Source organism: Podarcis raffonei, chromosome 8 (assembly GCF_027172205.1).
Source record: "Podarcis raffonei isolate rPodRaf1 chromosome 8, rPodRaf1.pri, whole genome shotgun sequence".
In the NCBI taxonomy this organism is placed as follows: domain Eukaryota; kingdom Metazoa; phylum Chordata; class Lepidosauria; order Squamata; family Lacertidae; genus Podarcis; species Podarcis raffonei.
Window position 1 is genome coordinate 60,411,781 of NC_070609.1, and position 18,207 is coordinate 60,429,987.

General features: G+C 41.3%; 1 protein-coding gene across 1 annotated transcript in view; it reads right to left on the reverse strand.

Moving 5' to 3' along the window:
* Positions 1–17,974, reverse strand: part of LOC128419510 (protein C19orf12 homolog) — a 231,930-nt gene extending 213,956 nt beyond the window's left edge. Inside the window, exon 1 of the mRNA XM_053400277.1 lies at positions 17,735–17,974. The gene's annotated coding sequence lies outside the window, so the exon portion shown is untranslated. The remainder of the gene's footprint in view (positions 1–17,734) is intronic.
* Positions 17,975–18,207: the final 233 nt, after the last annotated feature.

Consider the following 18,207-nt stretch of genomic DNA (forward strand, 5'->3'; position numbering starts at 1 on the left):
AGCCCTACCTGGAGAGGGCAAGGAGTGAAACTGGGGCCTTTGCTTGTAAAGGATTTGCCCTATCAACTTTCATGTGTTGCTGGCGGACCTGAGTGGAAACCTCCGGCTCAGGGTCCACCAGCAAGGTTCAGTCTGCCAGGGGACTCCTGACTGGCTGGTACAAAAACTAGGGATTCAGAGGGCAACCCTGCCCTGTCCTGTGGCCAGCTGGGATGGATTTTAATGGCTGGCTGGCCCATATGTCCAGGCTGCCCAGGGATGGCAGCAGACCTGCGAGGGGCCGTAACTGCTGCCCACTACCGAAGAGGGTAAGCAGCCATCCCCAGGCAACCTGGAGGCATGGGGCCAGCCAGCTGTTAAAATCCACCCCTATCTACAGTAGCCAGGATAGGGCCAATGGGTGCAACCACTGCACCTGGAACACTGATTTCTCTCCCTCAAAATAACTTTATTCATCTAAAGCATTTTTATCCTGCTCTTCAGCCAGAGAAGAACCCCTGGAGTGGCTTACAAATGTCAGTGTTAAGACAATATCTGCCCTCAGGCTTGCAATCTGAAAGGCATGGGAAAAAAAGTTAGAAAAATTGTGACAGGATAACCTCAAATTAAAGAATGGCACCTTGCCTTTAGGACAGGAAAGCACTTGTTGATTAAAACCATTGGCAGCAGGACCCCCCCCCAAAAGGTGGTAGTACACTGAATTCCAATCATCCAGCTCTCTCTGATGAAAATTCTCCATGCCTCTGAGTGGATTTTTAAAGATAAGTAAGTGTTGCCCTTCTAATGCTAAAATGATCTAAATTTGCCTTTAACCTGGATGGACGACCAATGGCAGTTCTTTACTCAAATAAGCTCTTTGTAATTTCTCAGCTTCTGATGCTAACCAAACATAACTAAAATTCACATAGGGCCCATTCACACATACCTCTAAAACCAAATCATGGCTAAGCGTGCATGTTTAAGCATGCAGAAGCTAACAGAAAACAATGTGGCTGCTTTGCTCTGCCAGTCCTGCTTGCTACAATGCAAGCAGATCTAACCCAACCTAACTCGTCTTTGCACTGTGCCCAAACACGGGCTCGTGGCTTGCCTCCCATGGACAAACCACAAGTGGTAAGCAATGAACAAACCTTTGCTGCAGCTTGTGATTTATCTGGAGCGAAACAAACTACTACAGGTTGGTTGGCAGTGAGTTCAGGACAAAGTATTTATCTGTGAAACATGGAATCAATTTAGGGAATTTGGTGCCTCAAGGTGTGATGATGCCCACTGGCTTGCAGGCTTCCCATTGGGGCATTTGATTGGCCACTGCAAGACCAGGATGCTGGACTAGACGGGCCACTGGTCTGATTCAGCAAGGTTGTTCTTATTTTTTTATGGCTTGAATGGCCTCAGAGGGGGAGTTAGACAAATTCATGGAGGAGAATAGGATTATCAACAGCTTTTATCCATGAGAAATAAAGTACATATCTAGGTTCAGAGGCACACTGCCTTTACTGGGATTGGGGTAAAATGGTAAAGGCGCTGTGGGCTTCTTCGTCTTCTCCATCATCATCATTTTATTTGTATGCTGCCTTTCCCCCAAAAGAATCATGCTGAAAGTAGCTTACAACAAAGAAAACAGGTATGCATCTTAAACCATTGCACAGTTTCATAGTAACATAATAAAACAATATCAAATATAACAACATGTAAAAGCCCCACAACATCTCAGTGCTATAAATATAACAAGATTATATTAACAACTCCTGGCAGTAGCCAAAACAGTAAGGGAGCTTGACAGCTTCACCTGGGTCCTGGAAACCCCTCTCTCTCATGATGTTCACAATCTCCTGCAGCAGTTTCTTATAAGGCTTCTAAAAACAGTGGGAGGAGAAGCTGGAAACACATCACCTCCGTAATGTTGCTTTGGTTGGCTACGAATGGAAAGGAAACATAGTGGATCCAACAGAGATCTTATATGACATGGTATAGAGCTTCTTGCAACTACTAGGACAGATTGAGGAGGGGCAGAGCAAGGCATCCCCCCCAAAAAAGCCATCGTGGTTGGGATGTTCTGGGTAGTCCATTTAGCAATCCAATGAAACCAACACGTTCAGATTTAAGTTGACTCCAGATCTGCTAAGGAAGATGTAAGCTTTGGTTTTATTAGTGTAAGTAATCAGGCAATAGAACAGGGCTGTCACCATTGTAGTGTTTTGTGATGTTTTCAAATATTTGTTAACCTAATCTGGCTTCTACTGTATATGCATCTCTCACAGTTCCAGGAGAAGCAGTGAAGTGCAGCTTCACCATTTAAAGGTGAAAGAATAAGTGAAGAGTGAAGAAGCGAATACTTTCACTGCAGTTATTATCCCAAGTACTTTTCATGAAAAGTGGTGGTATTAGTATCAGATTATTCACAGTACCCCAGCTAAGATAAGATCACTAGGACCTCTGCTATATTTAAGGCTAATTAAATATTGTAGAAGTGCAGATCTGACAGCGACAGAATGAGGCTAGGAGAAGGAACAAAGGCAGAGGAAATGGGAAGCAAAATAGTGGGGCTGAGACACTTGTAAGAATAAAGGCTGGTGTTTTTGCTGGATCAAAGTCAGGATTCCAGAAGGGAGTAACTGCAAGCTAGTTCACCCCAGATCCCGCACCAAACTAGGCTGCAGGCTGCTGTTCAGCAAATAACATTGTTCAGCTATATTTGTAATGAAATTATATCCTTTAAGACTTCTTGGGGAAGGGCTACAGTTTGGTGGTAGAGGATATGTGTTACATACAAAAGTGCCCAGGTTTAACCCCAGTCATCTCCAGGAAGGAATGGGAAAGACTCTGTTGAAGGCAGTAAAGCTTCTGAATACCAGTTGCTGGAAACCGCAGGAGAGTGCTGTTGTGCTTGGGTCCTTCTTGTGGGTGTTCCACAGGCATCCCAGACTCCCTGCTCTCGAACTCTGGAACTCCCTCCCTGGAGAAGCTAGACTGGCTTCCTCCTTCTTGTCCTTCTGCCGGCAGGTGATGACCTCCTTGTTTGAACAAGCTTTTGGGAACTGACTGCTTTTAATGAACTGGCTGGTGCTGTGCTGTTTTTATTGCAATTATTTGTATGTTTTAAACATATATTTATATAGTTTTGATTCTATTAATGTTTTATTTATTTTTAATTGTTGTTTTTTATTTTCGCAATTCTTGTTTTCTCTGTAAGCCATCTTGAGCTCCATCAGGGAAAAAGGAGGGGTATATCATCAACATCATGTTGACCACTGTGAGAAAAGGATGCTGAACTAGATAGACCACTGGCCTATGTTCTTAAATCCTGGAGAGTTGATATCTGTTGATGTAGACAATACTGACAAATGAACCAATGGTCTTACTTAATACAAGGCAGCTTCCTAAGCTGATTGTACTAACCTGTCTCAAGTGGTAGACTGCTCTTCTGATTGGTGCACCAATTCTACCCAGATATTAAGTGTCATATTGGATGATCAAAATTCAACTGTTCGGACTAGCATGTCATAGCAGTTTGAGCACTGCTGAGCTGAAATTGCTCTTGCACATTCACTCTTTGCCAGTCCTCTGGGATTTGAGTTTATGTTGGGCCAATTTTCTCTTGGCATTGCCCCATTCTCACAGGTTTCCTTTCAGTGCAGAACTAGCTAGCTCTAATAAATTGCCCTGGAAGGGGAGCTTCAGTTAGATTCTGAAAAATACACAACTCTCAACTCGTAAACTAAATTATGACATTTATGCCAGCATAAATCAGGAGTAACTTCATGGGTGGAACCTCAGTGGGGCAATGAATTCAACATCACAAAAGAGGTCCATAAAGCAGTCAAGAATATGGCACTCTTAGATACCATGCAATTACTACAAATGTGTACCCTATAAGCCTTCTCTAAGACAAGCAAGGACTCTTCAGTTGGTTCCCAAGTCCATGCTTTTTTTATTTCAAAATGACAGTTGTAGAATGAACTTATACTTCAAACACTGTGGGCTAGTTTTTTAAAAAAAGTCACTGGAGGCCAATCGTGTTCTTCAGCAAGAGTGTGTGCAAGAGTCCACGCAGTTCATATAATTTATTTTATTCGCTTTTATGCTATTACAGACATCTGGATAATGACTTTTGTGTGTTTCCTATTTTGCTTCTTTGGTGCTGGTCATTAAAGATTGATTGATAGATTGAGAGTTTACATACAGTTCTGTAATAAGCAGGTTGCATATCAATTATTGTGCATCAACTTGCCTCAACCTTTCTGTACAAGTGGAAGAATGGCATCACACAGTTGTATCACAAATTGCATGAGGAAACAGTTCTCCAACGAGCAAAATATGCCTTCTGCATTTGGAAGGGAACCTTTGGATTCAACTTACTCCAATTTTAATTTAAAGTATTGTTCATAGAATCATAGAATAGTGGGGTTGAAGGGAACCTGAGGGTCATCAATTCCAGTCTCATGCAATGCAGGAATCTCAACTTGCGCATACATAGCAGATGACCATTCAATCTCTGCTTCAAAGCCTCCAAGGAAGAAGAGTCCAGCACCTCTCATAGGAGATAGCTCTTACTGTCAGAAAGTTCTTCCTGATGTTTAGTTGGCAATTCCTTTCTTGTGACGACTCTATTGGCTCAGGTCCTAGCCTCTGGAGCTGGAGAAAACAAGCTTGCTCCATCCTCCATGTGATAGCCTTTTAGATATTTGAAGATGGCCATCATATCTCCTCTCACTATCCTCTTTACCAGGATAAACATACCCAGTTTCCTCAACCATTCCTCATACGACTTGGTTTCCAGACCCTTTGCCATATTGGTCACACTCCTCTGCCCTTCACCTTGTGTTCTGCTCCCATGTTTTGCTAGAGGAACCTTGGGAAATTACTACTCTTAATTTCTCTGTCTCAATTAGGGTGGTGGTGGTGTGGTGTAGTGTAGAGGAGCAGTGCACAATATCAGGGATACCTTATTATCACTGTAATAATCAGTGTAATAAACTTGAAGAAAACCCGCAGCTTTAGGGTACATTTCCCCCACATGGTTTATAGATGGGCCAGAGGAAACCAGAAAAAATGACAGTGTGAACAAGGCCAAAAATTAATTGCCCTTAGTCAACCTTGAGGAGAAGGTAGTTATATCACGATTTGGTTTTAATTTTTTTTACACTGAACTGCTCTATCTAAGGCAAAAGCAATTTCTATCTTCTTATTCGGTTGTTGAAATTAGAATGTCAGAGATGGTCTAAAATTATTTTTATTTTGAATGAGGAACAGAGTAGGGGTGGGAGGGAAAAATCTGTCTAAAACATTTCAACAGTTAAGGGGGGGAATGCAAGTGCCTGCACACATACAGTGATCTAAGGAAAATCACCAGTTGCTGTTGTGTGAGGTATAAAAATAAACCCTTGTCTCCTGTTACTTTTACATCTACTGACAAGTGCCTGTATTAGCATTAAGTGAAAACGCAGATGAAGTGTAATGCCCTTTTTTATTTAGCATTACCTGAAATATTAATGTTTGTGGTAGATGCTAGAACTATTTGCAGGGGTTTTGGAACTGGGAAAGAAGACATGGCATGAGGCTGGCTAGCAGGCAGTTCTGCTTACATGACATCTTTATCCCCATCCCACCTAAAAGAGAATGTAGTGTGAAAGTTCCCTTTAAGACACCACCCTCACTGGCAAACAAAATGAGCTACTTCCAGGGTGGCTACAGCTGCATACACACCACATATTTAAATCACATTTTCCCTCCCCAAAGAATCCTAGGGGTTTGCTTTAAATGTATGGTGTGTACTGCAATTAACAAGCAATACAGAGCAGCTGATGGTGGCTTATCTAACAGGCTGGGGACAGAAGGAAGGGCCTTCCATTTCAATAATGAAATCCTGCATCCTCTTACAGGCAAGAATGTGGATTGAAGGAGGCTTGTGGGAGATAAACAGAGCTCAGATCTGATGGGTCTTCCCCAGTCATCAGGAACAACTAAGGCAGCCATTATCCTACGAGAGGAAGCTGAGGTGTAAGTGTTTTCTTCCCTTCCAGGTACTTTGTTTTGGTGAACTTCCCCTGGGGCAGAGTGACAAAACTACCCAACTCAGTATTTTTTGTTCTTATATCCCTCTCTCCTTTCTGTATAAACCTCTGCAGAGGCCTTGGGCTGTGGTACCACAGAAAATGCTATTGCTATCCATGTGTGATGTAATAGCTTTGTGGTGCAAATAAAAGGATACCCAAGGATTGTCTCTCTGGCCTGTGCTGCATAACATGATGCAACTATCCACTCTCTTTTATGTGTATGCACGGCTGCAGATTTCCATTCTCTCTCTCTCTGCAAAAGTGACCATACATACAAGCAGTGCTTTCTTTTTTTGGGGGGGGGAGGGCGAAGGGGTACGGATACCCCTAAACATTTTGTGAATCTAAGTTCGGCCTCATTGAGGGGCAGTATTTCAATATTAGTAGGAAAATGAGAATACCCCTAAACTATTTATTTATTTATTTAGAAAAAAGCACTGCATACGAGTAATGTTCATGCTTAAATTTATTATAAATGGGCTGCAGAACTATGGGATCTTCCTTTCTGTCTCCCCATCCAGTGAGGAAGGGAGAAGAATTGAGACCACTTTTTGGTGTTGTAGTGTAGTGCTCATGTTTTTCAAGCCATGAAAGCATTGTTTTTTATTTTATTAATTTATGACACACCTTTCACTTAAATCTCAAAGCAGTTTACAACCACACAGTGGAAACAACTAAAACAGGCTTTAAAGCGATACAAATAAACACTCCTGATCAGTGTCTGCCCCCCCCCCAGGTGCGTCACTCTTTAGCTGAATTCTAATGCCACCACTTGGAGAGAAGAGCTTTAGAAGGGTTAGCAGTGGGGAGATGGAGCATTCACTGTGAGAAATGGTCTCTTTGCATCTTGGGGCAGATCCATGTTTGGAAAACGCACACATGTCTACCAGTGTTACATCTACTTTGGCTTTTATTAGCTGCTCCAATGGGAGCAGGTTTTGCAGGTGAAAAATGATGGAGAATTTTTCAGAGCTGTTAAATGCATCTGGTTCCAAAAGCATTTGCTGTTCTGAAATTCCGCTGTTAAGACATCTGCCTGTCAGCTGATCCTTGTGTACATATCTCATTTATAATGTGATTTTAAAATACTGAGCTATGTATTCCTTCTAAATGCAGCACGTGAGTGTTGTGGAATAGAAAACTGAAATGTGCTGATACAGGGAACTCACCTTGTTTGTTAGCAGGGATATTGGAAAAAATCCATCTCCTCTAGCAGGACAATCTCATCATATTAAAAGTTATGGATTTCTTGCTTAAGCATTCCACATGAGACACAGGACTGTAGGAATTCTGCTTCTGATTATTGAGAGAGAGAAAGAGCTAACAAAACACACTCAGAGAGAATTTAACGTCTCTTTAACATTTCTGCCTTCCTATGGAAGTTCTTCAATTATACTGATGGATCAGTTTAGTAACTCAGTTCCGGTTACTTGTTTAGGAAAGAGGGCTCATTGCTATGCAATACTGTGTATGGGTGACACTGAAGTGAGCAGAACAGCCTTAAGTTTACAACATAAGCTGACATTGGTTCCAATGTAGTAAGGACAAAATGTTCAGTTAAAAATTCCAGTGTGAAGCCTCATTACATCAAGCTGGGCCCACTTTCTCCCATCAAATCCCCCTTCCAAATTTTGAATACCCACATATTCTGTGAATTGGCTTTATGCCTCAGACATGATCCACACACACAAAAAAGGCTACGTATCTGTTAATTGCTTCCATTTGCTCTATATTTGTCCCATGTTGCCCTCACCACTCTCCTAGGAACAGAGGAAGCTGCTTTATACTGTGTCAGACCAGTGGCCAATATAGTTCAGCATTGTCTACGCACTGACTGACAGTGGCTCTCCGTGATTTGTTTGTTTGTTGTGTTTATATCCCATCATTTTCTTTCAAGGAGCCCCAAAGGTTCTCCCTCTCATCAGTTAATATCCACAAGAGCCCTGTGGAGGTAGGTTAGGCTGAGAGGCAGTGACTGGCCCCTAAGGTCACCCAATGAGTTTCATGCCCAAGTGGGTATTTGAATCCTGGTCTCCCATGTACTAGTCCGGCTGACTAACCACTGCACCATGCAGGCTCAGGAGTGGTTTCAGGCAGGAGATGCCAAGAAGATGAACCTGGGGGCTTTTGTACACAAAGCATGGACTCTACTGCAAGCCATAGCCCTTCCTCTCTTCCTTCCTCTCCCTTTGCCAGTGTTAAAATTATAAGCTGCTTGTGTTGCGGCTCTGCCTTTCTTGCCAATGTGCGTTGATTGTCCTGCACGTTATTACTTATTACAGTATTTATTTATATTTAAAATATTTCCAGACTGTCTTTTATCCACATGGTATACAGTGAGCATCAATAAAACTATTCATGCTGTATGCCAATCCAACAAAAGACTGGAGCATCAGCATTCAGTAGTTATTATTTATATTATTATCAGGGAGAAAAAATCCTGTTACGTGAGGACACTGCTTGAGGAAAATTTCCCACCCTTTAGCTTCTATGGTCAAACTGGATAAGATGCAATACCAGTCTCACAATTTTTTTAAAGTTTTATTTTAATGAAATGAAGTTGTGAACTTGATCAGATCTTGAGGAGGCGGAGGGGGTGTTTTTAAACCCTTTCTCTGTAGCCATTTTTCTGATCAAAGTTACTACCCCCAACAACTTGCTGGATTACTCTCTCAGTCTCACCTAAGTCGCAGGGTTGTTGTGGCAGTGAAATGGGGCAGGGCTGGGGGGTGGGGTCAGTAACTATCTGTGTTGCTTTTTTGTTCCTTGGAAAAAAGTTGGGTGATAAGAATAGTTAATAAGAAATCCATGTTTGAAGTGTTTCATGTTCATTGTCTAGCTATAATTCTTACAACAACCCTCTAAGGCAGCCTTTCTCAACCTTGGGCCTCTGGAATTTGTTGGACTACTATTATTATTATTATTATTGTTTATTACTCACTGTTCACTCTAAGGTCTAAATGTGGGTTACAACAATAAAAACAACACTAAAAAAGTTTAAAGACTTAAAATTATGAATATAGTCACATCGGTTTGATTTTTTTTAAAAAATGTCCTCATGAACATTTATCAGTGTTTAATCTGAATTTACATATGTTTGCATGAATTTTTGCCTAATATACTCTTTTTTTCAAAACAGTGTGTATATATATATATATATGTGGGAACACTAATTGAAGGGAGGGGAATAGAGAACACCATTGCACACTAGCTTGAAAACATCCCCAATTGTGTGTACAGGCAACATGGATCATAGCTGCCATTTTTGATAATGGTGTACAGTTGCAAACCATTGTATACAAAAGCGTACTGTGAAGAAACCCAACCCCTGTGCGTTTCAATGGCTATTTGTGTACATAGCCTAGCTGTGTGTAAAATCACTGCTTAATTCCTTTAAAAAAAGGAGATGCCAGAAAACAAATACAGTTTGGTCTCTGGCCTGGGAGCACTTCCTCTGAATCCAAGGTATATGGTAGCTGTTGTGGTTATTTGCTGAAGAGAAAAAGGCAGTGTGTATATGCTTAAACACTGTCTTTAAATATTTCAGGACCTGGCACTGAAGGCTTATTCTGTAACAAAAAGTAGCTAAGCCAGGGTTCTGTTTGAGCCTTGTATAAGCATGGTAATGGGGAAGAGGAGGAAAGTGCCCCATTGAGGATTCTGTGCTTGTGATATTCTTTGAGAATTGGAGCCTGAGATATTGTGCCAGCCCTTTGCATCTATCACACCCTGAGTTATAAAGTGGCTAAGATTTGTCTATTAAGAGTCATTTTAACAAGTTTATAGGTATCCCTGCTTTACCTAATGATCCTTGCTTATGTGCGCACCCAGATTTATAGTCCTAACACTATAAAAAACTTCAGAATTCTTTGACCCTGTAAACACAAAATTCATGTATCTCACCCTGGGACAAATGCATTCTTTTTAAAAAGCAGCATATGGGCAGCCTTGGACTGATGTTAGTTTATTGTCACTGCTTGATAACGTTTAATGGAAAAGATACAAGAGTGCCAAAGAATTTTAATTATTTTTGTGATAAAGTTATATGTTCGGCCTTGAAAAAGTGAAGATAATGCAGGGATTCATTATTATTCCCAGTGTGTTTAAACAGACGACACAGAATGCAAACAAAAGCAGATGAAATTTGAAAAGTATTATCAATATTGCAGATAGCAGATGCCCTTTCCAATCAGAACAAGAATATCTTCTATAGCAACTTTATGGTTGAGTAGTTTATTCATTTCTATTAGAAGGTTGTACGTTTCTAAAATATGTAGATGATATCTAGGAAACCAACCAACCAGTAGGGTCATTTTGCTTGTTTCCCTAAATTTATTATTTTCACTTTTGCAGGCTTGATCTGAGGTGCATTAACATGGGAGTGAAATCTCGGTGTGTTAGAATTCTATCTTATATATTTGACCTTTCATGTGTTCCACCATGGTTCTGGGAAGGAAAGAGAAGGAGGTGTTTTACAGTTAACAGTGCTAACAGTTAAAATGGTAAGTGACAGGGTTTTGTTTTCTGTATGGGCTTTAAAATATTTTGAAGCTAAGATAATACTGTAACAGTGTTTTTATGTTGTAATCCTATTTCAGACTTTAAAAGTGAGTCTAAATATATATTTTTTAATGTAGGATTACAGAATCAAGTTTTGATAAGCCCTTCAATAATTCTGGAACATATTTTCCCCCAAATAAGCGTGGAAAAAGGCCTCTTGATAGTCTCATGATTTGGCATTGAGGTTGTGAGCACACCATACATTTAAAGCACATGACCCCCCCCCCCAAAAAAAAAGAATTATGGGAACTATATTTTGTTAAGTGTGCTGGGAATTTTAGTTCTGTGCTATAGTGCCCAGAATTATTTGGGGGAAAGTCAGCTACATTAAATGTATGGTATGTAAGTAATCAGAATCTAATCTCCTTATAATATTTTCAGAAATCACTTGTTTTAGAGTTCAGGGTGTGGGGAACCTGAGGCCTTTGGCTGCTATTGTTCTCCAGCTCCCATCAGCCCCAGCCATCAAGGTCAATGGTCAGTCCAGTAACATCTGGAGGGCTGCAGGTTCCCTACCACTGGTCTAGAGGTATCTGGATCAATAAACATCTGGCAACTATAGACATATTTGGTACAGAGTTTTGCTTTTTCCAAGGCGTGTGTACTTCAGTGCATATGACTATTTTCATGTACTATGCAAATTTGACATAATATTATAGTATTGATTTTGTGGTGTGGCGTAGAATCTATACAAAGGATGTGGAATTTACAGAGTGCTTTCCAAGAATTTCTCAGTAGTTAGAATTGTGCGGTGCAGTACAGAAGCATTTGGCTCCATAGCAGATTCCAAGAATAAAATGTACTCCATAAATGTCAGGACATTTCTTTTCTTTTTAAGAAAGTAAAATCTTGAGTTGTAGAGAGAGTTCCAGTGCTGACTCATACTCTTCTCAGCCAACAGGAAATGGCCTTGAGCACTTTTGGTGCCATGTTGTATTGAGTTTTGATAACTTAGGGGGTGACAGGACCACCAGAAGCGACAGCTCCTGCTGATCAGCCGTAATGTATGTACAGGGCCATCTGTTAATATATGACATCCATTAAGTGCCTGGGACACATATACTGATATAGTATCTGCCCAACTGAAAAGAAGGAAAGTGTACCAGCTGTGAGGCAGACGTGGGGGACCTCACACCCAGGGTCTAAATGTGGCCCTCCAGGCCTCTCCATCTGACCCCTGGGACTCTGCACAAGCTTCACCTCTTCCTCAGCCCATTTCCCAGGCTGTACCTCTCACTGGCCCCTGCTTCACTCCCTCCTTGAGTGTTTGTGCATAGCTGGAATGTGTCCTTGAACTCTGGTAATGCTGCTTTCTTGCTAGCTTGCTTGGATGGGGAGAATGTGAGTATGTTTACAAACTGGCCTACTGTATAAAGGTACATCTGTTTCTCTGTCCACTTTTGCCTCTGTCTGCATCCACCACAGGTACGTGACCTCTGGAAGGTTGCCCAAAAAGGGAGTGTTGCCCTCAAAGGTTCCCCATCCTTGCCAGAAGGAGACGTCAATTCTTTCATTTTAAAAATAAGGGAATTTGGGTGATGTGCTGTTCATTTACTGGGCAGGAAGTAACGTACTGTTCATTTAACATACATAGCGGTTGCCTGTGTTTACAAGTCCCTTGGTGTCAAGCAATGCTATCTCTATCCAATAGCAGACCCAAGGTGTCAGGACAAAAGATACCAAGCTGGGCAATCTAGTGGACTGGCTGGCTGGCAGTGATGGCTACTGCATGTGCTTGAAGGCAGCACATTTTATATCAGGTTGGGCAATCAAGTCTGACTGGTGGACTGGCTGACAGTGGTGGGATCACTTCAAATAATGGGCAAGGCAGGGCTGTGGGGGTTGTGAAGGATTCATCTGAGCAGCCACCTATCAGGGGAGTAACAGTCAGCAAGTGAGCAAAGTGATCCAGACTGTCATTTCTGCTGTCTGCCTGTGCTCTCCTCCTCCGACCTAATACCACCATTACTCTTCATCTTCCTGATGCTTGCTGTCCAACAACTGTAGTACAAGCATAGCCTATTGTTGTCACCTAGTGAGCTAGCAAGACTTTGCCACTTAAGACAAAGGCTATTGCTGAGTAGAGCAGCCATTTCAAACACAGTGTGAACACACACCTCACATGTACTTACCACCTTGGAACATCCTGCCCACTTGTGGAAACATTTTTGTGTGTGAATTGTTTCCAAAAGCTAAGTAGAAATGTGAAACAGGCTTTCCTCTGTCCTCTGTGGTAATTGGTACCCAAGAGACCAAGAAAAGAAAGAAGTCCTACCCTTTTTCCTCCTCCATCAGGTTGCTAGTAATTGTAGGTCTGAGAGGTTGGTACCCTTAGGAAACTACTCTTCTCAGGATTCTCCATTACTGTTAAAGTTATATAAAGTATGAAGTGGATGCGACTTTAGTTTTCCTCAGAATAGACCCATTGATATTAATGAATGTAAATTAGCCATGCCCATCAGTTTCAGTGGGCCTGTTCTGCATAGGACTGACATTGGTTACAACCCTCAACTGAGAGTCATTTGTTCCTGGGGGTTGGGGAAGAATTGTATATAAGAGTATGGAAAACCTACTGATCCTTTCATATTGTTTTATTGTCTAATCTACAAAATATTTTTTTAAAAATTGTTTGGGATATATTTGTGGAAAGAAATGTCTGCCAGTGAATCTCAGCAGATTTAATGCATTCTTTGATGAGTTCTGGAGCTATTAAATGCCGGAGCAGACTGAGAAAATTCTTGTGATGAGATGCAGAAGTCACTGAAAATTCCATATAATGTGGTAATCTTCTGCATGGTTCCAAATCCCCTCCCCAATTGAAACATTTAGAGAATTTGGGGATACTTCAAAAATTTCCTTGTCCTTGATCAAACTGAAGTTAATCATCTACTACTAATTAAGGTGGCTGAAGTGAGGCAGGGTTTGTGCAATCTATGGAAAAGCTCGTTTAAAAAAGATTTTTTTCAACATGGATTTTGAATATGATTGGCATCTCCAAATGATTTATAGGTGGAAAGAAGTTTGCTTGCAGAACTGGCTTTAGTTTATCATGCTTTTTTTTTAAACAAAAAGCATCTGCAACAAGGTGAGGGATTCCCCCTTCAGGAGAAGGGTTATAGTTTATTTTATTTGTTTACATATTTATAATCTACACATTCATCAAGACATTTCCAGGTAGTTTATAACATATAAGAATAAAATTAGCAGAAAACATCCATGAAAACATAAATACTGATTAGTTAAAAAGAAAATCCATATAGCAAAGGCCTGTCTAAGCAATATAGGTTACAAATGATTTCTGCAAGAAGGGGAGGGATGGTTCCTGCTGAACCTCCACTCTCAAGGACTTCCACAGGGCATGCTAAACGCTCAGTCCCTAGTTGAAGGCCAGCTGAACTTCAGGGATATAGGGAGCCACAAGAAGTTCCCCATTAGATGGATCCACTGTGCATACACAGACGGGTCTTCATTGTTTTTAAATAGGTTGACAACAGAACCACCAGCAGAATGCAGCACAACTCTGTGGGCACCAAGGTGACCTATGGTTTGATGGTGTGTTGCGGGGGGGGGGGGGAGGAATGGAGGATTCCATTATATGTGTGTCCCATGGCATTCTGGATCACTCCTTTTCCCCTCCTACTGACTTAGCTTCTTTCTGAGCCTTGAAAGGGGCATGGAACGGAAAAGTTTACTGGTGCCAGTTTGAGACCTGAAGAGGACTTTCCCCGACTTTCTCTTTCACTTTTATTGCTTTTTCAAAGGGGACAAGTGGAGCAATTATATGAGGGCAGAGGATTTACAGATATCAGGGGAAGACCTCAAGGGCACCATTACCTACAAGGTTGCCATGTTTCTGACCCTTGGGCTGGAACAAGTCTCATACCACTAGTTACCACGTTGTCTTGCTTTCATGCATCTCCGTGTAGAACATACAATGTGTGCCTAATGATGTAATGTAACCTGCAATTTTACTCTTGGTAGTAAAAACATTGTTAAAACCAAATGCCCCAGAATAAAGCATAATCTCTTTAAATTCTCAGTGTAAAATTGATTAAAATGAAAACCGGCATTGTTGTACTTTTTCCACAAAAAGTACATCCACAGGTTTCTTACCCTTGCCCTATGATTATATAATAGATTTTAAGTCTCTGATATCTGCAAATCTACATCAAAATATATTCTATAGCTGTAGGAAACAGCTCTGAATTGTTAACCTTCTCCCCAGGTATTGGAGGCTACACACTGCGAGATTAGATGTATATTTTCTTGGAGATATGCCACCCATAGAGGAGTCCATATTTACATCTTTTGTTGATATTTTTTATAGATTAAGAGTCTCTTTACTTGGGTGATAATTCTCCTAAGTACTGTAATTTGCTGCCTCTAATATTTGTCTTGAGTCCTAGTTTGCAAAATATATTTGAAACCACTTTATAAAGTCGCATAATTGCTTCTTTGTAGAGCGGGTATAATGAGTAGTTTCTTTATCCAGCCTTTATCCTGTTAACCTTAGAGGTGAGTGACTGCTTGCTGGAGTAGTTGGGGAATGTCTTAGCGCTGTTGAGCCATTTAATTTCAGGACTAATTTCATAGCAGTGACACAGAATTGGCCATGAGCAAGCCAGCAGTTATTTCAAGGGTTTTCAGTTAGGACCTGATGCAATGCTAAAATGAAAAGGAAAGAAATGCACACATAGATTATTATCACTTTTAAATAAATGTATGAATTGATCCACATTTATATACGTAAGCTACCTACATAAGAATATTGATGTGCATAAAAGGTTCTTACTCTATAAAGCAGGTTTGGCATTGTAAATAAGAAGCATTACTGAGTCTCATTTTCCCTTATTTTCCTTCTTGCTCTTTCCATTCTGTGGAAACGTACTTGCTGTTAGGGTCCTCTTTCCCCTTTTCATGAAGGAACCATTGCAGCACATGAAAGGGGCAATGACTATGTTCTGGTACATTCTTGTCATGGGACTGGACAATTATTGCTTCAGCGTCTGTTCATGTCTCTTCTTCCCTTATACCGTACCAGACTCTTGGCCGATCTAGCTCAGTGTTGTCAATAGGGCTGTCCAAGATTGCAGGCAGGGGTCCTTCCCAGCTCTATCTTGACATGCCAGGGACTGAACCCAGGGATGGGGGAGAGGTTAATTTCAGTTCACATTTAAAGGAGACCTCATCAAATTGTCACCTTCTGAAACAATATGTGAATCCGGCTTTCCCCCTGGCTGAAGTGCCTTTTCTACTCACCCCCACCCTACTTAACTTGGTGTTTAATATTAAAGTACCGTAATTAATATGAAATATTATGCAGGAATTCCATAATAGCTGCTGAATTCTACAAGAATTTGCATTATAGCTGTTCCAAATAAGGGTGGACTGTTCCAAGCAAGGATGCATTAAAGTCCCAGTTCTGTGTGGGAGCATGGAACAAGTCCCCTCCATTCCATTTTTTGTGTGTAGATTTTAAAGAAAAAATCCACATGGAAATAGGAAGGAAGGAAGGGATAAGGAATAAGGGTTCAGGTAGTCCAAGTACTATAGCATTACCTATGTTCTAGTCAGAGTTATTTCTTTTCTTTTGAAAAGTTAAAAAGCCCACAGCTTGGAGCTCCTCACTCACTTTGAGTACCCCAATGCAGCCTTTGTGGGTTCAGTCACAGCACCCTCCCTGCAGTGCAGCTGTGCTGCTAGTGCTTGGTGCATCCAGCTTTTAACCCTGGCCTGCAGACCAGAGCAAGAATTTTGCTGCTCTGGTCTGCCATCAAGGCCCCTCCCACTTGGCTGCCCCTGATGTTGTTGCACTACAGCTCCCATCATCCCTAGCTTGCGGGACCAGCAGTCAGGGATGATAGAAGTTGTAGTCCAACAAAATCTGGGGACCCAAGGTTGAGAAAGGCTGCTCCAAAGGTGGTCTCATGCCTTACATACCCCGGCAGTCACTGTGCTCTGCACATATTAAACAGGCACCATCTCTGTTGTCTCTTTGGTGCCTACTGAAGATGTGCCTCTTCCATCAAGTCTTTTAAGTAGAGATATTTCCAAGTCTGCATCAGTACTGGAATTATGGTTGTATTTCTTTAATGTTTCAATTGTTTTATTTCTTGTGTGATTTCTGCCTTGATCTTTTTCAGGAGAAAGAACGGGTTAATAATAATAATAATATATTAATTACAGCGAGTGCCTCCAGTAGTAATGGTACTTGTGACGGTCCGTTGTTCTCAGGTGGAATTGTATGGAAAATAACATGGCTGCCCCAAACTGCCCTTCTTTCCATTGACAAAACAGCTTAAATAGAAAATATCAAAGAATGCCATGTGTTATTCTGTTGGGCCAACAATAATTTCCCAGCTTGTCCAGCATATTGCCCTCACAACATCCTCTATGTGATCTTGGTCTTCTAACTTTTAGTCCTTGTGTGTATTTATAAATCTGGATGAATGTGAGATACAGGATGAGAACTGTATTAGCAAAACTGATTTCTCTTGTTACTCATTCAAAAGACTGCACTGTATGGCACAAATGATTCATAAGTGTCCATTGTTCAGAGTTCAGGATAAAGAGTTCAGAATCAAAGCTTTGCTTTAATGTGTGCTCGTTGTACTCTCTCTTTCAGTGAGACCATTCTCCATCTCTTCATATAGAGAGGCAGGCTGAGGGGGGCAGGGTTGAAAGTGAAAAAGATATTCAACGTTGTTTAAGCAGAAGCTGTAGTTTATTCCTTCGCTTTCTGAATGCAGTTTAAATTGTTCTGAAGGCTGCAGAAACTGACAGGTTGTTCATATTTAGCCAACCCCAACCGACAAACAAAAAGAAAACAAAACCATGAAATAAAACACACAACCCATCCATGTTTAGCCAAAGATGCTTGGGATTAAACCTGGGACCTGCTGCCAATATATCTTATAAGTCTTGATTGAATCATAGAATCATAGAATCATAGAGTTGGAAGAGACCACAAGGGCCATCAAGTCCAACCCCCTGCCAAGCAGGAAACAGCATCAGAGCACTCCTGACATATGGTTGTCAAGCCTCTGCTTAAAGACCTCCAAAGAAGGAGACTCCACCACACTCCTTGGCAGCAAATTCCACTGTCGAACAGCTTTTACTGTCAGGAAGTTCTTCCTAATGTTTAGGTGGAATCTTCTTTCTTGTAGTTTGGAACCATTGCTCCGTGTCCGCTTCTCTGGAGTAGCAGAAAACAACCTTTCTCCCTCCTCTATGTGACATCCTTTTATATATTTGAACATGGCTATCATATCACCCCTTAACCTCCTCTTCTCCAGGCTAAACATGCCCAGCTCCCTTAGCCGTTCCTCATAAGGCATCGTTTCCAGGCCTTTGACCATTTTGGTTGCCCTCCTCTGGACACATTCCAGTTTGTCAGTGTCCTTCTTGAACTGTGGTGCCCAGAACTGGACACAGTACTCCAGGTGAGGTCTGACCAGAGCAGAATACAGTGGCACTATTACTTCCCTTGATCTAGATGCTATACTCCTATTGATGCAGCCCAGAATTGCATTGGCTTGTTTAGCTGCTGCGTCACACTGTTGGCTCATGTCAAGTTTGTGGTCAACCAAGA